Genomic DNA, 27625 nt, shown 5'->3' with positions numbered 1-27625 from the left:
TGTTGCGCCGACCAGTTAAAAAACAATGACCCTCTAACCTAAACCAAACCCTTTCCATCCATAAACCTATCCACGGATCTCTTAAATGCCCCCAAAGTAGGCGCATCCACAACTGCAGCAGGCAGGGCATTCCAATCCCTCACCACCCTCTGGGTAAAGAACCTACCCCTGACATCCGTCCTATAACTACCACCCCTTAATTTAAAGCTATGTCCCCTCGTGCTAGCTTTCTCCATCCGAGGAAAAAGGCTATCACTGTCCGCCCTATCCAAACCTCTGATCATCTTATATGTTTCAATAAGGTCCCCTCGCAGCCGCCTTCTTTCTAACGAAAACAACCTCAAATCCCTCAGTCTCTCCTCATAGGACCTCCCCTCCATACCAGGCAACATCGTGGTAAACCTCCTCTGCACCCTCTCCAAAGCCTCCACATCCTTCCTATAATGTGGGGACCAGAACTGCACACAATACTCCAAGTGCGGACGCACCAGAGTTTTGTACAGTTGCAACATGACGCTGCGGCTCCTAAATACAATCCCCCTACCAATAAACGCCAAGGCACCGTATGCCTTCCTAACAACCCTATCTACTTGATTCCCAACTTTCAGGGATCTATGTACACATACACCTAGATCCCTCTGTTCATCCACACTATTCAGAGTCCTACTGTTAGCCCTATACTCTACACATCCATTATTCCTGCCAAAGTGAATTACCTCACACTTTTCCGCATTAAATTCCATCCTCCACCTCTCGGCCCAGCTCTGCAACTTGACCAAGTCTCCCTGTAGACTAAGACACCCTTCCTCACTATCTACCACACTTCCGACTTTGGTGTCATCAGCAAATTTACTAATCCACCCAGCTATACCCTCATCCAGATCATTTATAAAAATTACAAACAGCAGTGGACCCAAAACAGATCCCTGAGGCACACCACTCGTAACTGAACTCCATGTCGAATACTTACCAACAACCACCACGCTCTGTCTCCTATCCGCCAGCCAATTCCTGATCCAATTTCCTAAATCACCCTCAATCCCATACATCTGCAATTTCTGCAGAAGGCTTCCATGGTGACCCTTATCAAATGCCTTACTAAAGTCCAAATACACCACGTCAACTGCCTTACCCCCATCCACCTCTTTGGTCACTTTCTCAAAAAACTCAATAAGTTTAGTAAGGCACGACCTACCCTCCACAAAACCATGCTGACTATCTCTAATCATTTCACTACTCTCCAAATAACTATAAATCCTATCCCTAATAATTTTTTCTAAAACCTTACCCACAACAGAAGTAAGACTCACCGGTCTATAATTCCCAGGGAAGTCTCTGTTCCCCTTTTTAAACAATGGGACAACATTCGCTAACCCCCAATCTTCTGGAACTATACCGGTGACCAACGACGACCTGAAGATCAGAGCCAGAGGCTCTGCAATCTCCTCCCTTGCCTCCCAGAGAATCCTAGGGTAAATCCCGTCTGGCCCAGGGGACTTATCTATTTTCAAACCCTCAAGAATAACTAGCACATCCTCCTTGTCAACTGCGATACTGTCCAGTTTACAACCCTGTAACCCAGTGTTCTCCACAGCTACATTTATGTCCCCCTGCGTGAACACCGAAGAGAAATATTGGTTCAATGCCTCTCCAACCTCTTCCGGTTCCACACATAAATTCCCACTGCTGTCTCTAACTGGCCCTAATCTTGCCCTAACCAACCTTTTGTTCTTAACATATCTATAGAACGCCTTAGGATTCTCCTTAATCCTATCAGCCAAAGTCTTCTCATGTCCTCTTTTAGCCCTTCTTAACTCTCTCTTTAACTCCCTCCTAGCCAATATAAAGCTCTCTAGTGCACTATCTGAGCCCTCAAGTCTCATCCGGACATAAGCCTCCTTTTCCTTTTTAACCAGCGAGTCAACTTTCCTAGTGCACCACGGTTCCCTAGCTCGACCAATACCTCCTTGCCTGACATGGACATACATATCAAGGACTCGCAGTAGCTGCTCCTTGAAAAAACTCCACATTTCGGACGTTCCGAGACCCTGTAGTCTCCTAGTCCAACCTATGCTTCCTAATCCTCTCCTAATAGCCTCATAATTACCCTTCCCCCAGCTAAAACGACTGACCCGAGGTTCCTGCCTATCCCTTTCCATCACTAAGGTGAACGTAACCGAATTGTGGTCACTATCACCAAAATGCACCCCAACTTCCAAGTCTAGCACCTTGTCTGGCTCATTTCCCAGCACTAAATCCAATATAGCCTCACCTCTAGTTGGCCTGTCAACATACTGAGTCAAGAAACCCTCCTGCACGCTTTGTACAAAAACTGACCCCTCTAAGGAGTTAGAGCTATAGCTATTCCAATCAATATTAGTAAAGTTAAAGTCCCCCATAACAATTGCCCTATTACTTTCACTCTTATCCAGGATCGTCTCCGCAATCCTTTCCTCAACCTCTCTAGAACTTTTAGGAGGTCTATAAAAGACTCCCAACAGGGTGACCTCTCCTCTCCTATTTCTAACCTCAGCCCATACTACCTCAACAGACAAGTCCTCATCAAACTTCCTCTCTGACACTGTGATACAATCCTGACTAATAATGCTACCCCTCCCCCCCTTCTACCTCCTTCTCTACTCCTACTGAAGCATTTGAACCCCGGAACCTGCAACAACCATTCCTGACCCTGCTCTATCCATGTCTCTGAAATGGCCACAACATCATAGTCCCAGGTACTGATCCACACTGCAAGTTCATCCACTTTATTGCAAATACTCCTCGCATTAAAGTATACACATTTCAAACCCTGCTCCACTTCACCTCCACGATGCCGTTCATTGCAGTCCCCATCTGTGCCCCCCTCACTTTCACCCCTGCTACTCAAGACCCCACCCCCCCTCTGAATCAGTTCTTCTAAATCTGAATCTGAATCAATTCTTCTAATCAACGCATCTTAGGATACTAAGGAGTAATTTAGCCTGTCCAATCTACCTTACATTCACATCTTTGGACTGTGGGAAGAAATTGGAGCGCCTGTGAAAAAAACAGTGCAGACACAGAGAGAATGTGCAAACTCCACATCGACAATAACCCAAGGCTGGAATTGAACCCTGGTCCCTAGAGTTTTAAGGCAGCAGTGCTAAGCATGTGCCACCATGCTGCCTAGTGCCATCTGCTAGTGAGATTAGAGTAGCAGAATGGACAAGATGAATGTGTGGCACGGAGTGAGGGATTTAGATTCCTGAAATGTTGAGACTAATCCTGGGGACAATGGGATCCGTACAAGTGTAACTGGGGCCAATGTCCTCACAGGGGTATTAGTACGGTGGGGTAGGATTTAAACTTGAGTGCAGAGAGATAAGAACCTGAGCGGGAAGACTCAAGAAAGGGAAACAAAGATAGAAACGAAAGGTAGAAAAGTAAAAATTGAAAGCAGAAGAAACAAGGGCCAGCAGCATAAAGGGCCATTGTAGAAAAAGAGATGTGTAAAAGTGTTCAAAAGATAGTCTAAAGGTACTGTATCTGAATACACAGAACATTCACAATAAGAAAGGTTAATTAATATTGCAAATAGATGTTAACAATATGATTGTGATGACGAACAGTAAGAAGTCTCATAACACCAGATTAAAATCCAATAGGTTTATTTGGCAGCACTAGCTTTCGGAGTCTCAGGCTCCTTCATCAGGTGAGCGAAGAGCTGTGTTCACAAACAGGGCTGTTTGTGAACACAGCTTTTAATTCACCTGATGAAAGAACCTGAGACTTTGAAAGCTAGTGCTGCCAAATAAACCTGTTGGACTTTAACCTGGTGTTGTGAGACTTCTTACTGTGCCTACCCCAGTCCAACGCTGGCATCTTCACATCATGCAATTACAGAGACATAGCTGCTGGGTGACCAAGGCTGGGAACTGAATATCCAAGTGTATCCAATATTCAGGCTGGACAGACAAAATGGATAAGAAGATGGCTTAGCATTGTTAGTAAAAGAAGGAACAAGTGTATTATTGAGAAAGGATATTGGCTCTGAAAATCTAGATGTAGAGGAAGTCTGGATGGAATCTGGTAAAGTCAGAGCTCAGAAGCAACAAGAAAGGAAAACATTAGTGGGAGTTGTCTATATACCTCCAAACAGTAGTGATAAGGTAGAAGACAGTATTAAGCAAAAAATTAAAAATGTGTGTAGCAAGGGTGCTACTGTAATTATGGGTGACTTCAATCTACATTTATGTATGTGAACCAGATTAGCTTAATTCTGAGTCAAATTAATTCCTGGAGTGTGTATGGATTTTTTTTTAAACCAGTACAGTGAGGAACAAACTAGGTAACAGGTTATCCTGGATTTGGTATTGTGCAATGAGAAAGGGTTAATTAATAAGCTTGTTGTGCAGGGTCCTTTAAAGGAAGAGTGACCACAAAATGATAGAATTATTCATTAGGATGGAAAGTGAAGTAATCCAATCTGAAACTACTGTCTTAAATCCAAGCAAAGGAAACTACGAATTATGAGAGGTAAATTGGCTATGATAGATTGGGTAGCTTCATTGAAAGGCATGATGGTGAATAGGTAATGGCTAATATATAAGGAATGAATGCATGCATTGTACTAGTTATACATTCCTTTCTGGTGCAGAAAACTAACAGGAAAAGTGGCTCAACCATGGCGAACAAAAGAAACTAGAGAGCAATCCTATAAAGTTTTTAGAAAAAGTAGCAAGCCCAGGGATTGGGAATGATTTATAATTTGGCAAAGGAGGACACAGAGATCTATTATGAGGCAAAAAGTATGAGAATAAATATGAGAGTATGAGAATAAACTTGCAAGGAACACAAAAGTAGACTGTTAACAGCTTTAACAGTAAGTAAAAAGAAAAAAAGAATAATAATGACAAATATAGATCCTTGAGTGTCTGAAATGGGAAAATTTAAACAGAGAACAAGGAAATGACAGAGAAATTAAAAATTACTTAAGCCTGCCTTTACAGAAAAAGACACAAATAACTTCCTGGAAATGTTAGGGAACCAAAGGGTCTAGTGCGAAGAAAGAATTGAAGGAAATTAGGACTACTAAAAAATACTGCTGGAGAAATGAATGGGACTGAAAACTGAAATCCCCAGAGCCTGGAGTTGGCCATGGAAATAATGGGTATGTTGGTTGGCATCTTCTAAAATTCTGTAGATTCTGGAAGAATCCTGACAGATTGGAGAGTGGCAAATGTAATCCTGCTCTTTAAAATAGAGAGAGAGAAACATAAAACAGTAAGCTACAGACCAGATGCCTAACATCAACAGTAGGAAAAATACTAGTCTATGATAACAGAGTATGTAGAAAATACGAACGGGACGAGACAAAAGTGGAATTTTACCGGTACATCTGCCCAAGTTTTGCACAAACCCACATGAAGTCAACGGAGAATACTGTTCTCTGAGCCGAGTCCCCCCCCCCGGAATTGGGGCTGGCATGCCGATAAAATTCCGGCCAAAGTTAACATGGATTATGAAAGGGAAATCATGTTTGACAAATCTACTGGAGTTTTCTGAGGACAGAATTAATAGAATAGATGAAAGATAACTAGGGGATGTGGTATATTTGGACTTTCAGAAATCTTTTGATAAAATTCCACACAAGAAGTTAGTATGGAAACAGACAGGAGACAGAGAGTAAGTATAAATGGCTCTTTTTTCAGATTGGCAGGCAATGACTAATGTGGTCCTGTAGATATCAGTGCTTGGGCCCCAGCTTGGGGCTGAGTGGCCTACTCTTGTTCCTATTTTCTATGTTTCTATATTTCCATAGGTAAGGGTGAGAAAGCCTCTATCATAATTTTCAACAATGACAACAATAGCCAGGCTACCATTATGGAGGTGAGCTCCTGTAGAGGTGGCATGCATCAAGCCAAGTGGGTGGTTAGGCCTCAATGTCTGCCTGGCATGCTGCAGAACTCCCCACCCCATCACCCCAACAAGTCTAACACTGTGAGGACCAATTCTAGGCAGCTGGCCCGGTTTCTGACAGAGGGCCCAGTAGGCCAACCATAAAATTTCAGTTCATCTCCGTTAACTGGTCATTAACTTACCTGATGCTGTGCATAAACCCTGCCACCTTCAGTCCTACCACTGGGAAAATAGCCTGGAGATGGGAAAGTGCTAACAAACTGGCAGCTGGTGGCATGAGATTTTGCACCTTCCTACGTCCACACACGGCTGACTTTGTTGATCCTTAAGATGCCTCACTGTCTCCCTAGTTAATCTTTTGCCCTTTATGTATTTGTAAAATCTCTTCGGATTCTCACTTTGGATCTATGTGCAAGAAATGGGTGAGATCCTAAATTAATATTTCTCATCTGTATTTACTGTTGAGAAAGACATGGATGTTAGGGAACTTGGGAAAATAGTGATGTCTTGAGGAGTGTACATATAACAGAGAAAGAGATGCCTAAAGTCTTAAAGCACATCAAAGTAGATAAATCCCTGGGACCTGATGAAGTGTGGGAAGCTAGGGAGGAAATTGCGGGTCCCCTAGCAGAGATATTTGAATCATCAAAAGCTACAGGTAGAGTGCCTGACGATTGGAGGGTGGCAAACGTTGTGCCTTTGTTTAAAAAGTGCTGCAGGGAAAAGCCTGGTTAGTACAGGCGGCAAGCCTCACATCTGTAGTGGGTAACTTGTTAGAAGATATTCTGAGAGGCAGGATCTACAGGCATTTAGAGAAGCAAGGACTGATTAGGGACAATCAGTATGATTTTGTGGGTGGAAAGTCATGTCTCACAAATTTGATTGAATTTTTTGAAGGGGTAATCAAGAAGGTAGATGAGGGCAATGCAGTTGATGTCGGATACATGGACTTTAGCAAGGCCTTTGACAAGATACTGCAGGGTAGATTGTTGCATAAGATTAAATCTCACAGGGTCCATGTAATCAAATGGATACAAAATTGGCTTGATGACAGAAGACAGAGGCTGGTTGTAGAGGGTTATTTTTCAAACTGGAGGCCTGTGACCAGCAGTGTGCCTCACGGATTAGTGTTGGGTTATTTGTCATACTAATGATCTGGATGAGAATTTAGGATGCATGTTTAGTAAGTTTGCAGATAACACCAAGATTGGTGGCATAATGGACAGTGAAGGAGGTTATCTTGGATTGCAACGGGACCTTAATCATTGGGCCAGTGAGCTGTTGAATGGAAGATGGAGTTTAATTTAGATAAATGTGAGGTCATGCACTTTGATAGATCGAACCAGGGCAGTATTTACTCAGTTAATGGTAGGGCATTGGGGAGAGTTATAGAACAAAGAGATCCAGGGTACATGTTCATTGCTCATTTAAAATGGAGTCACAGGAACATAGAGTGGTGAAGATGATATTTCACATGCTTGGTTTCATTAGTCAGAAAATTGAATACAGGAGTTGGGATGTCTTGTTGAATTTGCACAAGACATTGATAAGGCCGCACTTGGATCACTGTGTGCAATTCTGGTCACCCTATTATAGAAAGGGTATTATTAAATTAAAAAGAGTGCAAAAAAGATTTACTGGGATGCTACCACAATATGATGGTTTGCGTTATAAGGAGAGGCTGGATAGACTGGGACTTTTTTCTCTGGAGCATAGGAGGCTTAGGGGTGATCTGAGAGAGGCCTATAAAATAATGAGGGGCATAGATCAGTTAGATAGTCAATATTTTTTCCCAAAGTCAGGGAAGTCTAACACTAAAGGGCATAGGTTTATGGTGAGAGGGGAGAGATACAAAAGAGTCCAGAGGGGAAATTTTTTCGCACAAAGTGTGGTGAGTGTCTGGAACAAGCTGCCAGAGGTAAAATTTTGTGTTTTAAAAAGTGTTTAGACAGTTACAATAGTAAAATGGCTTTCGAGGGATATGGGACAAATGTGGGCATTTAGGACTAACTTAGCCATTAAAAACAAAAGGGCAGTATGGACAAGTTGGGCCAAAGACCTGTTTCCATGCTGTAAACCTCTTTGACTCTATAACATCCACACTCACCTGCATATGGGGGTGAAAATCAGTGCCTATGATTTCAAATAAATGAACAGTGAATTTATCATTAAATCTACTGTGCAGACAGAGGCCATTTGGCCCATCAAGCCTGCACCAACAACAATCCCACCCAGGTCCTATCCCCGTAATGCCACATATTTACCTAATCCCCTGACACTAAGGGTCAACTTAGCATGGCCAATCAACCTAACCCACACAACTTTGGACTGTTAGGAGGAAACTGGAGTACCCAGAAGAAACCCACACCGACACAGGGAGAATGTGCAAACTCCACACAGATAGTGACCCAAGGCTGGAATGGAACCTGGGTCCCAGGTGCTGTGAGGCAACAGTGCTAACTACCGTGCCACTGTATGGATGTAGTGTTGCCCTTCTATTAAAAGCATCCTGTCATCCATAAACAGTGGAATGTACGTGTAACAATTAGAACAATACTACAGGAAGATTTTCCTGGATTAATATACATCGGATGAATTGGCAATACTGAAGCAGATAGTAGTTCTCCCAAAACAAATTAAAGGCTTTTGGATGGTTGTAATATTCAATGCAGAAAGCAATTCATTTTGGCAACGCTGTGAAAGCAAAAGACATTAATAAAATGCATATAAAGAGCGGGAAGATGTTAACTGTAAAGTGCCATCCAGATAACTGCAGGACAGATTGAAATAAATGTTTCACAACACAGAAAGCAAATGAAGTCGTAAAGAGCACTTAGGGGATAAATTGGGTAAAAATGTTATGGAGGATCAGAAAGTGGCAGATGCACTAAATGAATTCTTCACATCGGTCTTCACACTGAAGATTGTACAAATTCCAGCCCCAGTCATCGTGGGTCAGGAATTCATAACATGTGTAGAGATCAGTAAAGCATATGTTATGCAGAGTCTCAAGGAATTAATGGGGTTATTTTCGGTGTCAGTAATTGTTACAGCAAATTTGTGCCAATTTGAAAGAAAGCAGACATGGGGCCTGATTTTACCATTTTCATTCTAAGTGCTGAATCTGGGCATAATGCAGGTCCAATTTAGAAATCTGCTTTCAGGTGCCCCCATACACACACAGCCATCTCCAGTCCATTCACGCTGTGGGCCGGGCTTAGTGCAGCCAAAACGATCGGAGCTCTGCACTGTGCATGCGCAATTGGAAAAGAATTTGAAAAAGCGTGCCCTTGACAGATCATTCCCAGGCTACAGAAAGCAGAGAAAGCAGCCTGGGAACAAAAAGCGGGAGTGATGGCCCCCACAGACATCACTGTCCACCTTATCCACCCACCCTGTTACCCACACACATTGCTGTCCCCCTTATCCAACCCCCCCGCAAACTACCCACAGACATCACTGTCTCCCTTATCCACATCCCCGCTACCCAGACCAATCGCCACCCCTGCCCCCTCCCTTCCCCAACGATCGCCCACAAAGTGGCAGCAGACCCCTACGTGCCCCCACCGGAGGTCCATCTGCCCCCCCTACCCACCAGAGATCCATTTGCCCCCCTCATCAGTGAGCAATCGGGCTTCTCACCAGCTCCCCCCCCACTGAGATACATCTTGTCTGCCTCCCTCCTCCACCCCCCACCACCCAGAAAAACGATCTGGCCTCAATCCCCCCGCCTCCCCCCCCCCCCCCCCCCCCCCAACCCCCGACAACAAACTGGCCTCACTCCACCAGCACCACCCCCCCCACCCCCACCAGAGAATGATCTGACCTCACTCCCCCTCCCCTCCCCTCCAGAGGAACATTTGACCCGCCTCCTCCTCCCCCCCCATCTCCAGACAACAATCAGCCCTCCTCCCACCACCAGACAACAGTTGATCCCCTCAACCACCCCCCTGCCAGAGATATATCTGACCCACCTCCTGCTCCCCCCCAACCAGACAATGATCCAACCTCACTCCTTTCCTCACCCCCAATCAGAGAATGATCTGACCCACCTCCACCCCCCCTAACCAATCTGAGTCTTTAGAAGCTGGACTGCCCAATCCAGACTTCAGTCAGCAGGTCCACTACGGTGCAGTTCCGGATTGGCAAACACAGTGGTAAAGGGGGAAACGCTGATTACGTTGGGCGGGCAGTTCATTAATTCAATTTAAACGCACGCAAACGCATTTAAATCGCCATTGCACCTGTTCTGGACATGAAGTGGATCGCCGCCATTCCCGGGTTTCGGTAAAGTGGCAATCTGCGTGGACGCGGGTGCGGATCGCGATAACAGCCGCTCAGCCAACTTTACCATGTTTTTGCGCCCGAAAACGGGTGTGAGGCATTGGTAAGATAAGGTCCATGGTTTAATGTTCTTTTATGCAACATTCATGTCAAGTTGCAATTTTTCAGATGGTTTTACTCAGCACTAAACACTTAGACCAAGGGAAGTTAAACAAACAGTACAGCCGAGTGTTAGCTGGAAGGTTCAAATAAGCAAGGTGTCATTTTCCAAAACAGTAAAGAATTATACACTTCCTGCTGTCTAAATCAAATTTCATTGACACTGTTTATGTGTCACTGTAATGCTTGCAGTGGCACGGTAGCACAGTGGTTAGCACTGCTGCTTCAAAGCGCCAGGGACCTGGGTTCGATTCCTAGTTTGAGTCATGGTCTGTGTGGAGTTTGCACATTCTTCCTGTGTCTGCTTGGGTTTCCTCCCACAGTCCAAAAGAAGTGCTGGTTAGGTGCATTGGCCACACTAAATTCTCCATTAATGTATCCGAACAGGTGCTGGAGTGTGGCAACTGAGGGATTTTCACAGTAACTGCATTGCAGTGTGAATGTAAGCCTATTTGTAACACTAATAACTGAAAAAAAATACATTTGCATAGAGCGTAAGGAATGTAAAGTTGAGCAGTGATCAGTAACAACAAATTTATGCAACTCAAGCACATCCAGTGGCCAAAGTCAAGTGCAAGAAATTAATATTAAAATAAGGGTCTAGTGACATTTTGTACGTTCCTCCAATGTACTGATACACCTGGGATAGATCTCAACTTTGTGAGATCGTCTCAAATGGGTGAGTCAGCAACCTGTTTTACATCTCTTCTGATTTTAACTTCAGTTGAAGTCAATGCAATTAAAGATCAGGAGATGTAAAACAGCCCCGTTCCAAATATTGAACAAAGTCAAAATCGACCCTCCCCCCACCCCCTGCAGTGTGCTAATGCACAATGTTCTTCTTGCTTATATATAATGATTGCCAGGTGATGAATAACATACAGGAGGGAATTTAAATGGCTGAGTACCAAGATTCAATTAACGATTTTCAGACCATTTCTGCACTGCTCCCTTTAGGTGGAATGTGGGTTAAACCACAAAATTCATATTTGAATTTAAATGCACGTCAATTAGGGAGGGCAGAAAATCACCCAGCTCTCACTTGGACAAGGCCAGCAGGTCAGGTCTGGAGTGGCAGAGTAATCCAAGAATATCGTGACAATTTTTGTGGACCCAGAAGGAGCGTGAGATTAAAATGTGAAAATCTCTTTGGCCTTCACTGGTCCTTTTAAGCATCACTCATGAGATATCAATTTGTATAATTAATAGAACCTACTGCTTGAGACAGGAGAGTGCTTTGGACATGTGGCAGCACAGATCCTGTCCAAAAGATCACAGAGCTTTTTGACAATGTTAACAATGAGAAAATACCAATCCCATTTTGAGGCTATTATTGCCTGTTAGCCCCAAACAAGAGAAACAAAATTTGACTCCACTCTTAAGGTCTTGAAAAAGTTTAAACTGTGGAACCCTATGCAAACTAGTGCCCCCACATATATCCTTATTAATAAAAGTCCATCATTTATAAGACCATAAAACATAGGAACAGGAGTAGGCCATATGGTCCATCGAGTCTGTTCTACCATTCAGTGAGGTCATTACTGACCTGACATGATAATCCTCAGCTCCACTTTCCTACTTTATCCACCAACCCTTAATTTGCTGATTAAAAATGTACATTGTAATATTTTTTGTTCACTAGTTTAAGGGAAAAACAACAATATATTTATTTACAGATAAAGGCTATACAGAGGCTTGCAGCCTCATGGTTGCAGTCGGCTCTCGTGATGGTTTTAGGGTAGAAAAACCTACTTATTGGGGTTAACTGCCAACCTGGCCCCCGATAGGTTTCCCAGGTCATGTGACCCTTAAGGAGACAATCACCAAATAATATGAGTTAGACAGCTTGCCAACTGTTTCAAAAGAATGTCACAGAATCATGGAATCCTGCAGCACAGAGGGAAACAGTGGTATTAAATTGTTTGATTATGTATGACTGTTGACTTTTCCCTGTTCTCTGTGTGTTGTCAATCAAGCCCGGGTGTAGTTACCAAGAAATAGAAACTAAAGTGAAGCAAGAAGCTGTAAGCGTGTGAACAGAAGTAATACTCCCGTTCAGAGATTTTGGCAGACCTACTGCAGCACCCATGGAAGTTCCAGCCATTTTTACCAGAAAGTTCCAGCCATAGATACTGGTGTCATCTCTGCATATCTCAGAGGGCACACAACCCGTCATGTGTATACCAGCTCTTCGAAAGGCTCCAATTAGCCCCACAGTTTTGATTGTTCCTCGTAGTTCTGCAATTTTCTCATTTTGAAATGTTTATCCAATTTCATTCTGAAAGTCACATTGGAGTTTGCTTCCACTGCCCTTTCAGGCACCACATTACAAAGGAATAGTAATATTACTGTATATTAATTGTAGATTAGATTGATAGTCCAGACACCTGAGTTCAAACTCCGCCATAGAAGTTGGGGGTATCTAAATTCAATGTTGTAATAAATCTGGACTAAACCTCTGAGTCATGATGATTGTTTAACCATGGAACTGCCACAAAAACCTGTCTGGTTCACTAATGTCCTCCAGGAAAGAGATCAGTCATCCTTACCCAGTCTGATCAACACGGAACTTCAGATTCATAACAATGAGGTCGCCTCTATACTGCCTTCAGAAATGACCTCAGAAAGAATTCAGTTGTATCAAACCATGACAGAAAAGAATAAAACTGGACAGCTCAACCTAAGCACTAGAGAACACAAAGGCACACATGACCTAATTGCCCCTGTAAAGTCTTCCTTACTAACAGTTGGGGAATTTTGCCAAAATTGGAAGAGCTGTCACAAACTAGTCAAACAACAGTCTGATGGTGTGGCAGACCACACAGCCAAGGTCTCAGACTGCTTTATCATCAGGCCTGGTTATGTCTTTCTCCTGTGGCAGATTGGAGCTGCTGGAGTTACAGCAAATGGATACAGCAAAGATTTTATTCTTCCATTGGATGTGGGCATCACTGCTAAGGCCAACATTTGTCGTCCACCCCTAAATTTCCACAGTCATGTAGCAGTGGCCCTGTGAGTCCTCAACATTGTCTCCTGGCCCTGTGGATTCACAGGGGATCAGGTCAAACATGAACAAAGAAACCTCGTGCTGATTATCACCTATTCCCTCATTCAACTGATGAGGCAGTGTTCCTCCACATGGGGCTGGCAACAGCACAGATAATAGTCTCGGTAAGGGACTTGAATGTCTATCATCAAGAGTGGCTTAGAAGTACTCCACTACTGACTCAGTTGGCCAATATTAAAAGAGCATCTCTGCCAGACTGGGCTTGCAGCAGGTGATTCGACAACCAGCTAGAGGGCAAAACCCACTTGACCTTCTCATCAATCTACTTGTCACAGCTAGATGTGTCTGTCCATGACAGCATTGGCAGGAATGATTACAACATTCCTTGTGAAGAATAAGTCCAATCTTAACAGGATCTTAATCCCATCTTAAGTCCCATTTAAACTTGTGACACCATGGTGCTAAGTTGGATAAATTAAACACAGATCGAGCAGCTCAAAATTGGCCATCCACGAGACACTGTGGGCCATCAGCTCTTGCTGGAGCATATTTAACCATAATCTGTAACCTCATAACCCAGCAAAGCCATCTACTATAATCATTAAGCCACAATATTAACCATTGTTCAATAAAGGGTCCAGAAAGGCATGCCAGGAGTGGCACAGGGCATACCTAAAAATGAGGTAACAGCCTGGTGAAGGTACAACGCAGGACTACTTGTGTGCCAGATGACAACTTAAGCAATATGCGATAAACAAAGCAAAGCGATCCCACAATCACTGGATCAAATTGAAGCTCTGCAGTCCTGCCACATCCAGTTGTGAATGATGGTGAACAATTAAACAACTATCTGGAGGAAAAGGCTCCACAAATATCCTCCTCCTCAATGATAGGGCAGTCCAATACATCCGTGCAAAGGACAAAGCCAAATCATTTGCAATTATCTTTAGTCAGCAGTGTGGAATAGATGATCCTTCCTGATCCTCTCCTGAGGTTCACACCACATAATATCAAGAAGCAGCTCAATGTATTGGACACAGCAAAGGTTACGGGCCCTAACAACATCCCAGCTGCAATAGCGGAGATTTAAGTTCCAGTGCAGCTGGACCTCTATCCCAGCTGTTCCAGTATAGCTACAACACTGCCTCTTCCCAGAAGTGTGGAAAATTGCCCACTTAGGTTTGTCAACAAAAAGCGGGATAAATGCAATCCAGCCAAATTACCATCCCTTCAGTTTACGATCAGCAAAGTAATGAAAGGTATCGACAATATTAAGTGGGCAATAACCTGCTCATTGATGCTCAGTTTGGGTTCCACAAGGGGCACTTGGTTCCAGTCCTTATGGTCTGCCATGTACAAACTAGCTGAATTCCAGACGGTTACTGCCCCTGACAGCAAAGCAACTTTTAAACAAGTGTGGCATCAAGGAGTCGAATTTGGGATAGTTGCTGATGATTGCAGCACCATTTGCAACTTCTTAGAGATGAAATGAACTTGTGCTTACATGCAGCAACACATGGACAACATTCAGGCTTGGGCTGATAAGTAGCAAATGACATTCAAGTCACACAACTGTCAAGTAATGGCCAATCTCCCCTTAAGCCTCAACAGCATTGCCATTGTTGGATTACCCACTATTAAAATGTGGGCAATACCATTGACTAAAAAATTAGCTGGACCGGTCATGCAAATTCTGTGGCTACAAAAACAGGTCAGAGGCTGAGGATTCTGCAGTCAGACACCTCATCTGACTCCCCAAAGTGTGTCCAGCATCTACAAAGTACAAGTCAGGAGTTTAATGGGGAACTTGCCATTTGCCTGGTTGAGTGCAGCTCCAAAAATATTCATGAAACTTGACACGATCTAGAACAAAGCAATCTTCTTGATCAGCATCCCATCTAACACTTAAATTTTCACATCCTCTACCATTGGCAAACAGTAGCAGCAGTGTGTACCATATACAAGATACACTGCAGCAACTTGTCAAGGCTCTTTTGGCAGCAACTTCCAAACACGTGACTTCCTACAAACACAAGAATGGCAGGAACATGGGAACACTATCACCTGCAAGTTCCCCTTCCGGTCACACACAATCCTGACTTGAAAATATATTGGGAACGAGTCTCCCAGTTCGCTGCACTGCGTTTGTAGTAGTGGGCTGGGAGACTCGAGTGGAGGTCATTCAGAGGACTCCTCGCTGGGTGCTGCAGCATCCGTGAGTCTCTGGCAGCTGTAGTTCTGGCACCGTCAGCTCCGCGCCAGAAATGGGCACGGAGCTGCATACTTTATTCAAATTATCATTTTGCTTCCAATTAGCAGGCAAGGACTGAAGTCTCCAGACCCGCTAGCATCGCATCCCTTCCAGGAGTGGTTCACTCCAGCAGGGTTTACTGTAGCTCCCCGCTTACAGAGAGCTAGCTGTCGGATCTCGCTGGAGTAAATGGGACAACTGAGGCCCCCCAGAAGGTCAGGAGTAAGGGAATACCAGCTTGCCCCCATGTTATTGCCCAAGAGTCAAAGTGGTAATGCCCAGGAGACATCTTGGCACTGCCTACCAAGCATCGAGCAGTGGGGCTTAATGGAAGCAAGGCCTCTGTGGGGGGCAATCGAGCTGGCCACCAATCGGGAGGCTGGTAGTGCAGGGCCACAGTGCATGTGCCAATCTCAGCGCTGACAGATTGGCGCATGCGCAGTGGCCCATTCAGCATTATGCTGCCAGCCTCTTCAACAGGAAAGGCCCCAGCCCCAGTTTTTTGGAATGATTTATGCTAGTGTACTCTGCACAGTGTGGGAGATTGATTTTGAAATCCTCACTGAAAAAACTATCAGGATTTACTCCAGTTTTTATGCAAATTCGACACAGAAGTTTTTGGGGAGAACCGCCTCCATTATTGTTGCACCACTGACGGTGGGTCAAAATTCCAACAACATTGTGGGTGTGCCTACACCACATGAACTGCACTGTTTCATGATTATCTTCTCAAGGACAGTTAGAGATGGGCAATAAATATAGGCCTTCCTAATTGTGCTCACATCTCATGGTTAAAAACACTTAAGTTCATAAAAACTCACTGCTTCATGATTTTGAATAGTGATCTGCAAATGTTAGATACATGTAACAATTCTGCTTTTGGCTTGTCTCCCAGAAGCAACATGCAGCTAGCATCACATCAACTGTTACATGGTCATTTCTGAAATGCATTGACAGTCCAGCAGAAGGTCCTGTTTGGGATGAAGAGTTAAGCAGTCTAGTAGAGCCTTTGAAAGTAATATCCCAGCAATGCACAGCGGAGAGATTCATCAGTGGTCATGACCAGCTCAGTTCTTCCTTTTGTAAAGGTAGACAATTATAGCGACTTTGAATTCCTGAGGGAAGGCTGTCAGGTACCACATTATCTGGAATAATTTGCCAAATTTGATTGTGACTATTGTGTCTCCTGTCTAATATATTGCCGCTTGGTGACACAGTAGTTAGCAGTGCTGCCTCATAGGGCCAGGTCCCCAGATTCGACTCCTGGTGGCTGGTCGCTGTCTGTGTGGACTTTGCATGTTCTCCTTGTATCTGCATAGGTTTGCTCCGGGTTCCTCCCACAACCACAAACAGGTGCCAGAATGTGGCGACTAAGGGAATTTCACAGTAACGTCATTGCAGTGTTAATGTAAGCCTTACTTGTGACAAATAAATAAACTTTAAATATTTCACCTAGTATTGTATCTGACCCTATTGCCTTGCCATTCAACAGGAAATTAATTGCTTTATAATGTCAGCTTTGTTGAGGTTATCAGCAGTTGACTTTAATTTGGCAAAAGTGGGCAATAGTCTCGTTGTTAATTGTTGAGGGATGATTCTGAACATTGTTAAGATGTTCTGCCCATTTCTCCAAAATTTTGACCTTGTTTGAAGTCAGTGTGGTTCCATCAATGGTCTCAGAGAGAAGATTCTTCGGAATTCTGCCGAATGAATTGTCTTCAGAGCATCACTGAAGCATTTATTATCATTGCTATCTGCACATAATGGTGCATCTTCTACCTGTTTGCTTAATCAGTCATCCTGCGTCTCTCTAAACAATGATTGGATGATGTTACAGATTTTGTTGAAGGCAACTTTCTTTGAAGCAGATAGATGGTGATTTTGATAACTCAAAGAAGATGGTGTTTCAATCCATCAGAGTCAGCATCTTCTTATTGTTTTCCTCAACCTAGTCCTGGTATTTATGGTTGGTGGGTCCCAGATGTTCCAGGGCAGTAGAGTGCAGTGGGTCACTGAAGATTATCCAGTCATTCTCTGCACTGTGAGAGGCAGATTTCTGACCATTTAGATGGAAATCCAGATCTCCTGAGAGGGTTTGCCTCATTCTGTATCCATTCCAGCCACTGAATTAAATGAGAGGAAAATCCCATGCAGTGTGAGCCCAAATTTATGTTATGTGCACAATAGTTGTGGTTTGAGTTGTGGGTGACAGTTCAGGCAGAGGGAGGATGAGTGCAGAGAGTCATCAGCAGCTAACATTAAAGTCAAAAATGACCCATTCAAGGATTTTTTTTAAAAAAACCTCTAATGAAAAGTGACATAAAAAGATGTTTTTGCCCTGAGAGAACAATGGATATGTGGCAGCCAGTAACAGTTAATATACTGAGCAGAATTCTCCCATCTGCGGCTAAGTCCTGTGGCAGAGGTAGGAATGTGGAGTGTTTGCTGCTACAGAAGTTGGCAGGAAAACATGCCAAATCTTCCAGCCCTGACCTCATTAATAAAGCAACTAGTGTTTGGCATCATACTCTGTGAAGGGGCAGGCTTGATAGTGTATAATCCACCATCCTATCCGGGCAACAAATTGAAAAGGTGCCCAACATCACTACCCACAATTGGAGAAAGAAGGTGGACCTCTTGGAAATGAAAATGGGTCTCTGGGAACACGCTGAGGCAAGGAGATGGGTCCCGCTGAGAAAGAAGATGGATCTCCAGGAACATTTCAAAACTGGAAGATGGACCCCCCCTCCAGGAACCGAATCTGGAAGGTCCACCTGCAGATGTTCTCCCAACCCACTGTCCAGGGTCTAAGGTTGCTGGCGTCCTCCATCCTGAACTCCAGAAGTAGCCCCAGACATTGTTCAGTGAATCCCAACATCTGCGAGCCACATTGTTCCAGATGTAAATCACACTGGCGTGTCTTCCCACTGGCGCCGCTGAGAAGCCTGACAACACCAGGTTTAATGCGCAGTCGGACCTTCACTGCATCCCATTAGCAAGCTATACTTGAGTTTCACACCAGCCTCCAGCAGGATTGCTGATCTGCCATTGGGGGTGCCAGTAGAAGATTCCACTGTAAATTCATACCAGCAGAAAATTGATTTTTGGCCTTCCTGCCAACTTCCCCACACCCTCCACCCCCCCGACCTGTCATTGGACCTGCCAGCAGAAACTCAGGAGAGTGCTGCCCATTCTTTTTTGAAAAGGGTCAGAAATGATTGAAGGTTATGAGAAGAGGCAACAAGCACAGTGAACTTACCTACTGAATATAATTCTTCCCATGCACCTGATGGCACAGATGAGTGCTGTTCAGAAAGGATTGACTATTTTTAGTTTCATTGATGATGGGAGAATTTCCCTTTATCCTGTGTTGCAATTCCTCTCTGTTAATTTTGTATGGCTGGGTTTGAAGAACTCACGGAGAATGAATTGTAAATTAGTCATGATGTATGCACATGGGAAGTTTATTCACTGCTACAAGTCTTACTTATACTAAACTGAAGTTTGTACATTCAGTTGAGTTAGGTGCTTTTTGCACCTGAAGAGCTATTAATTTAGTGATGTGATAAGGCACTTTATAAGTAGAAGTGTTTTGTTTTCTTTGTTTTGATAAAGCATCTGCTATGATTCTCCAGAAATCAGGAAGTATTTTCTGCCTGTTTTGCCAATGCAGTTTTGCATAGATATCCAATGTAACTACAGGATAAATTTCATGTAAGTACATGATACTTGTTTTGGGCTTCTCAGTTAAGGTTTGCACCTAACTGGGTTAAAACAAAAAAATCTGTCAGCGCACACTGAGACCACCCAGTTAATAACTGAACAGGCATTGGATATCCTTCACCTGACAGAGTGTCGTAAGGCTACCATTAAATCACCTATGATTATATTTCTATTTCCTGTTTAAGCTATCGCTTCAGTATATGAAACGTCCTGTCATGGTTTTAAGATTTGAATATAAATGTATTAACTAATTGTATTCTATACATATTCTTTTGTACTGACATCAATGCTGTACTTTATTATTTATCTTTCTACAATTGAGGATTTGTATAAACAAAATATGTACTTGAAACATGTGAAAAAGGGTTAAATGTATAAATTAACTTACTCATCAGAAAAAAAATTATACTCATGGATTGAATGATTGATAATAGAAAATTATAAAATATTAATAAATAAAATATTGTATTCATGGGACAGCATAGAGGCAGAGTGGTTAGCACTGCTGCCTCGCAGCTCCAGGGGCTTGGATCACTGTCAGTGCGGAGTCTGCAAGTTCTCCTCGTGTTTGCATGGGTTTCCTCCGGGTGCTCCACTTTCCTCCCAGAGTCCGAAGGGCGTGCTGGTTAAGTGCATTGGTCATTCTAAATTTTCCCTCTGTGTACCTGAACAGGTGTTGAGGGGATTTTCACAGTAACTTAATTGCAGTGTTAACCTCAGCCTACTTGTGACTAATAAATAAACTTTAACTTTACTGATTACCACAAGTAAAATATTTACCTAGATTTTATATAGTTTTATATCCTGCTGCATCAGTAAGATAAGCTTGTCTTCCTGCTCACACCAGCTGAGACTCTGAAGCCATTGCTTAACACTTGGAACATGGAGTCTGCACACAGCAATTATCCCCCAGTATAGATCTGCTAAGCACTGTGTAAAAAAAAAATCATTCCTACTCCTCAGCACATTTTTAGCAACTTAGAGATGGCCAAGGCTACGTTACTTACATGTATTATGTTAAAAGACTACTGCATATGTGCAACATCTGCCTATTATGGATAAACCAAGTCAATCAGAGACAGATCTTTTAGTAAGAGGATGTTATCCAGCTGTTTTAAAAATACTTCCGTCAAAACTTTGATATTCAATAATTAAATTTGTCTGAATGACCAATTTCAAGAATTCATTTTTTTTAATGAATTGCGAAAAAGTGCACATCTGCAGCTGAAAACGATTCTGTTTGAATGTCCTCATATGTCCCTTTAATGACTCAGCCATCTGTAACTAAAAACTTTCAATAAAATTCAATGATAAATCTCTCAGACTTTGGGCTTTCCCTCTCTATCTGTGTAGCTGAACTCGCTTCAAACATAAGAATTAAAGGCTTTGGATCCACTTAAAGTACCCGTAGGACATCAGTTGAATCAGGAAAGCTGGTTTTACATTCTTGCAAATGTCAAAGTGTGATTGATATCTTTAAGAAGTCCCATTAATCATATGACAGTTATATGTTGGTTAGTTGTCCTAAGTACAGATAATTGAAATTCTACTCACTGTTCAAGTGTGTTTTTGCTTTAGTTCATACGCTAAAATCTGTCTCAATTTATCCTCCTTCTTGCAATATTTTTCTAAACTAATTCTGACTGTGTTAATTAAAAAATAAATTATTTTCTGGTCTTGCAAGTAATACCAAGCTTTTTGAATATTGTCCAAGTTAGCTTACATTCCTTTGTGAAGGTTCTGCAGAGACAATGTCGTTCCCTGAAGAAAGCTTAAGTTTCCCTTCATTTTACTGACAAGGGGGACTCAGGAGCTGCCATTCACGTTGACACAACCATTTATTTAAGTATTTAAACAATAACGTCTTCAAATCTTGCATGGAAGAGCAAAGTTGTGTTGAGGCTTCAACTCTGGATTATAACCTATGGAATTGTGAAAAAGTTCCAATGTTAATTTTAAAGATGTGAAACAAAGTGATGAATAACGTTATTTGCTAATTTATTCAATAAATTGGAATATAAAAAAAAATTTTTGCTGCACATCTTTAGCTGGTTGGGATTTCATCTCAATGCATCTTGAACTGACCGCAGACATAGTAACAAGAAGAGATCTACTGAGTCGTTTTTGTTGCAGTAAGAAGTCTCACAACACCAGGTTAAAGTCAAACAAGTTTATTTGGTAGCACAAGCGGTTAGCTTTCAGAGCTTCTCCTTCACCAGCTAAGTGGAGTTCTGTTCACAAACAGGACATATAAAGACACAAACTCAATTTATAAAATAATGGTTGGAATGCAAATCTTTACAGGTAATCAAGTCTTAAAGATACAGACAATATGAGTGGAGAGAGGGTTAAGCACAGGTTAAAGGGATGTGTATTGTTCCCAGCCAGGACAATTAGTGAGATTTTGCAAGCCCAGGCAAGTCATGAGTGTTACAGATAGTGTGACATGAACCCAAGATCCTGATTGATGCCATCCTCATGTGTGCAGAACTTGGCTATCAGTCTCTGCTCAGCAACTCTGCGCTGTTGTGTGTCATGAAGTCCGCCCTGAAGACGCTTACCCGAAGATCGGAGGCCGAATGCCCGTGACTGCTGAAGTGTTCCCAATAGGAAGAGAACACTCTTGTATTTCCCAAATCCAGCATCTCCACAACATTTTTGTTAACCATATGTGCTTTGCCTTTTTAAGGAAATCCCAATGACCTGCCTTCTTCCTGCTTTACTTTTCAAATACTTCAATTCACTTAGTATCTACAAACTTCTAAGCTGTTCTTTGAAGGTTTACATGGTGAAAGCAGTTGCACCGGAGAAGGCAGATTTATGGTCACACAATGTAAAGTTTTGCTTTGACAAGAGTAACTATTAGCTTAAGAGTTCTTTGAAAGACTTTTGATTTGATTTGATTTATTATTGTCACATGTATTAACATACAGTGAAAAGTATTGTTTCTTGAACGCTACACAAACAAAGCATACAGTTCATAGAGAAGGAAACAAGGGAGTGCAGAATGTAGTGTTACAGTCATAGCTAGGATGTGGAGAAAGATCAACTTTCAAGGTAAGTCCATTCAGGAGTATGATGGCAGCAGGGAGGAAGTTGTTCTTGAGTCAGTTGGTACGTGACCTCAGGCTTTTGTATCTTTTTCCCAACAGAAGAAGATAGAAGAGAGAATGTCCGGGATACATGGGGTCCCTGACTGTGAACAGATTACACTGACCAAAATGTTGGAGTCTGCCAGTTCTTTCAAAGAACTCTTTTAAGGTGTTACAACCCTGTTAGGGATGTTTAAACAAGAAAGCTGAACAATCAGATATTAACTGAAGAACAATGCCACAAGATTTCACATTTTTAAACAAAAACAATCTTCATTGTATATCAAACAGATTTAAACAAAGTATGCACTATTAACTTAACATTATAGATTATAAAGCTTTATGCTATAAACACAGTTCTACCTTCTAATTCTCCCCACAAGAGTTCCCTCATCTTATGAAATCTTGAGGGTTCATTAATTTTTCTGAGGCCAACTCAAAAGGTATATCACCACTTTACAGAATTCACTTTGATTTCTTTTCAGTTTCCAGCCTAAGGTATAAGATTTCATGAGGGTCCTTCCATCAGCTTTTGACTGAACAACCTTCCAATGTCTTTACCATTTCCACAACCCTGGATTCCACAACTCCAGTAAAAAGTCTGACAACACCAGGTTTTAGTCCAACCGATTTATTTGATAATACTCACAAGCTTTCGAGGGGACTGCCTCTTCGTCAGGTGAATGGAGAGTTCTGGCCTCAGACAGAGCATATAAAGCACAGACAGTTTAGAGATTACCACAACTCCAGCACAGGCCTCCCCATGACTCCTGTGCAGTGGCTTAAAACATCAGAAACACTCTTGGTTTCTAATAGACTGTTGTTATGGTTTCAGATAGCAACCAAACTGATTTCTTTCAGAACTCCAACTACAACAAGCTTAACTGCCTCTTATTGGCAGGATTACTGTCGATTTCTTCCAGTCAATCTTTTCCCTTTACAACTTTTTTTCTTTACTGAATACCTGCTCCCAATTGCAGGCAATGTCATGGATGTTAAACTACTTCAGGTCTGGGCTTATTTCTCAAGTTAACTGAGACTAATAGTTGACAAAGGTCTGAATTTGCGTGTGATGTGTGTGCACAGCGGGCAGCGCCGGAAGCAGCCGTATTGCGCAGTCACACCCAAGATCAATTACCGAATGCAACTGACTTACCACTTGGGTGGCAGCCAGGGTGAAATGCATCCCAATACGATCAGCGAGTCCAGAAAGGGTGGGCACGCAATGGGCACCAAGTCAAATGGTAGCCAGGCGCAAAGTTTAAAGGTGACTACTAGAGACAGATGAAGATAACGGAGGAGCCAGGGGAAGCTAATAGCAGCGACAGGAAGGTACATCAGGCAGGCAGGAACTTCAGGTGGGCAGCAAGCTGCTGTTTCTCTGAAGAATGTTTGATTGCTCTGGTGGCAGTGATGATAGCCAGGGCGGGGGAGGCGGGGTATCCTTATGCTGAGGAATGGAAGGAAGAGGCCACCCCAGCTCACCAAGAACATCTGGACGAAAGTGGCTGCTGATCTCAGTGGACAGGACTGTGCAACTGGATCCAATGCTAGAAAAGGCCCAATGATCTCCTGTATTCAACAAGGGTGAGTTCTGAGTGGGCCTTGTCCAGTGTGGCATCTGAAGAAGGGTGTCTGTCCATAGTTGCATTCAAGGGTTTGGAATATCAGGTGTCTCAGAACACAGCACTCCCTGTGTGTCTAAAGGCAGGAGAAGAGATCTGAAGCCCTGGGTGAATCAAAAGATCAGGTGTAGAAAGAGGCTGGGGACATCCACAAGCCTTGAGGGATGAGGTAGGGTAGGGGACAGCATGGTGTATTGCAAGATGCGGAGGGCTGAGTACTCAATGGAGTTCTGTACTAACTCACAGGAGAAATGTAGCCATAACAACACTGAGAGTACTATCATTGATAATGGGGTGCCTAACACGGCGATCCTCAACAGTCACGAGCTGGGTGCCCTGGAGCTTGACTGTGGGTAGATGGGAGGTCATCAGGTCACAGAGAGGTTGGTGTCACTGAGGAAGGTAAGATCCCAGTGAGCTGAAGCGTGACAGGCTGAGAGCAAAAAGAGTGTCTGGACAGTCCTTCACAAGGACTTCAGTGATACACCAATCACTGAGCCGCTATAATTCCATTGAGACCAATCACACTGGGCAGTTTGTTGTGGACTTAACTCTGTGTGGCATGACTAATATCTCTCTGACTGATCATTTTCATTCCTCAGGTGAGCAATCCACCAGAGTCAGACAGGAGACTGACGTCCCTCCATTGACACTGGAGTGGGTGACCATGGAAAATGCACCCCATGGCATACCTTCTTGTGCCATGCAGAAGGCTACCAAGCACCAATGCAGATGCTGCCCTGTTGGTGGGCAATACTGTGTCAGCTCAGTGGGTAATATATACAGTGATGAAGGCACATCATGCTCACTGGAGCAGATGGTGGAAGCAGGGAATGCCCAGGGGGCCGGCAATCAGAGGAGTGCAGGAGACAAAAACCATACTGAGTCTGAGAAAGATGATCAGTTTCTGGAGGTCAATCAGGTGGCAAATGCTGGATGTCCAGTGGGATGCACTGGGAGATCTGCCAGAGATCCAGGAAGGTCAGTGTGCCATTGTCTCTGTCATTGAGGAGCCTTTGCAGAGCATGAGTACTGGGTTGACCCTAAGCTCCTAACACACAGCCTCACCTACTGAGAAAGTGGTGACTCCCATGGACAGACAATTGCAAGAATGCAATGAAGCATTCCAGGGATTGCACTCTCACACAGGACATGACTGCCAATGTGGGAGAAGAATGTGGAACCAGTCTCCCAGTTGGGTGCCCGTCCTTCACTGGTGAGCAGGGAGGTCAAGATGCACTTCACAATAACGCAGTCATATCTGGGGCCACCTCTCATGGTGCCCCAGACAAAGGCAGCAGCACCTCTCTGCCAGTCACCATGCCGTCCTCAGAGTTATTGAGCTTATCCTCCTACATGGTGCCTGGTCAAGCCCCACAAGCCAGAGCACACCGGTAAGGTCATCTACACCAACAGGCACCAGAATCATCTAATACCACTGTCAGCAAGGTGAAGAGCAGCTGTAAACATAAACTTAACACACAGTGAGCATAGCAAAGGCTTCGCACTGGGGGTTTATGTTATTTTTATGTCACTTGTTTTTACAAATGGTCCAATTGGACATCTTTGCTTTGTTTCTCATTAATGTTGCGAAGATAAATTACCACTTCCTCACAAACCATGAGTGTCCTCTGTATTTGATTGGTGTATGCCTCATCAGTGCCTGGTGAGAGACATTAGGTGCACCATACTATATTACTTTGGCTGTGATGCCACATTGGGCTCATGGCACAGTTATGTGTAGGATGTTTGGGATGGAGGTGGTGCCTATGGACTCAGACTTAAGGCTGACCATGCCAGCCTAGCTGAAAGAACATTGAATCAAGACTGCCTTAGTGTTCCCCCATTCCCTCCCCCACCCACAATTGTTCCCCACCTTCCCATACCGATCCCTAGTGCAGAGTGGCAGTGGGTCCCCCTCCCTCCTTCACCGATCACTGTGATAGAGTACACAATGGGTCCCCCCATTCCCACCGACCAGTCCGATCCTGTCTCCAGTAGGCCCCGTCCTCTCCAGCCCTGCCCCCTTGGCATTGCCCAGTGACCAGTGGGCATTGCCCAGTGACCAGTGGGCATTGCCAGGGTGCCCAGTGAGTACTGCGAGGATGCCAGGCTGGCACTGTCATGATGGCACTGCCCAGGGGGCACCCCCCCTTGCTCCTGATCTTCCCGGGAGGCTTGGATACTTAATAATTATTAAAATGTCAGTAACTAAATATCATCACAGTCAGCTCTACCTTGTCAAAGGATAGCCCTAATGTCAATGCAAGACAAGTTTTAGAACACACTCATAATATTACACAATTATTATCTGACCTCCAATTCTACTGGCAAGGCCACCATGACTGGTCCCCGCTGCTGAATGGCCTCTTTTTGCACCATAACTTTTAAATGGTTTTATTTCAACTCCACTGAAAGCAGTAAAGTCTCAGACATGAAATAAAACTCATAAAAGTTAGGAGTTGGCAATCTGTGTCTCTAAATTTAGGAAATAGCTTATTTCACCAAAATCTCACATACATTCATTCTAAGCAATTAATTTAACAGTAAATGTGTTTTCAGTGATCAGGGCAAACCGGTTAACAACTAGACAGCAAATTATTCTTGGTTTGTGATTGATGTGTTGTATATGATATCATTCACTGCTGGATGTTAGCCTAAAAGCAAGGAAAAGGTAGCAAATAGAAAACGAGACTGACATTATTATCCTGAAAAGAAGACATTTTACAATACTAATTCACTAGCAGTCATTCAAAATCAACAGCTCCGCTGTCAATTTGGTGGCAGACCTCCAACGAAAGCAAAAATAGGTTTTTGAGAAGATAAATTATAGCAAACATAAAACACTGCAAGAGAGAAAAGAAACGGATTCATTTAATTGAATTTCTCACTTAAAATAATTACTATTTTTTTAATGTGTAATTTGGTTGAATTGCTTCATGCTAATGGGGCAATCTGGTACAATATGAGTGTGTTCTAAAAATTGTCTGCATTGATATAAGGGCTATCGTTCGACAAGGTAGAGCAGAAAGAAACAGCTGACAGCGGTGATATTTAGTCATTGGCATTTTAATCATTAAGTATTGATAATTTCCACGATAACACAAAATAGTTCATTGTTATTAAAATCAGAGAATTTCATGCTATAGCTTTGGAGCTCATGGATTGTTAATGAGACCAGCTGTATAATTTTAATTTGAAGTTGAGTTAATTTGCAATTAAACCATTTTTAATATCTTGAAAAGCAAGTGCAATATTTAAATGTCAGGAGCTTTTCCATATGACATAAGGAACATTTGTATTGCAAAGAGACCAGGCACTTAACATATGCAAATGAGTTTAACTGTAATATAATCTTTGATGACTCAAAAGTACTCAAACACAGTGAATTTTGTATAGCAAATTAAACCAATCAGTTTTGTAATTGATGGTCTCAGAAACAAAGTTCTTGACTTTTGTTACAGGGAAACCATTAAACTTGATAATAAGCAACAACTCAGAGACAATAAATCAGAGAGGAATTTGGGAGTGGTGACCACAAGATGATGACACATTCCACTTATAATGAAACAGAGATTAAAGTAGG

This window comes from Carcharhinus amblyrhynchos, chromosome 11 (assembly GCF_965287045.1).
Source record: "Carcharhinus amblyrhynchos chromosome 11, sCarAmb.v2.hapA, whole genome shotgun sequence".
NCBI lineage: Eukaryota > Metazoa > Chordata > Chondrichthyes > Carcharhiniformes > Carcharhinidae > Carcharhinus > Carcharhinus amblyrhynchos.
This window is presented reverse-complemented; position numbering follows the sequence as displayed.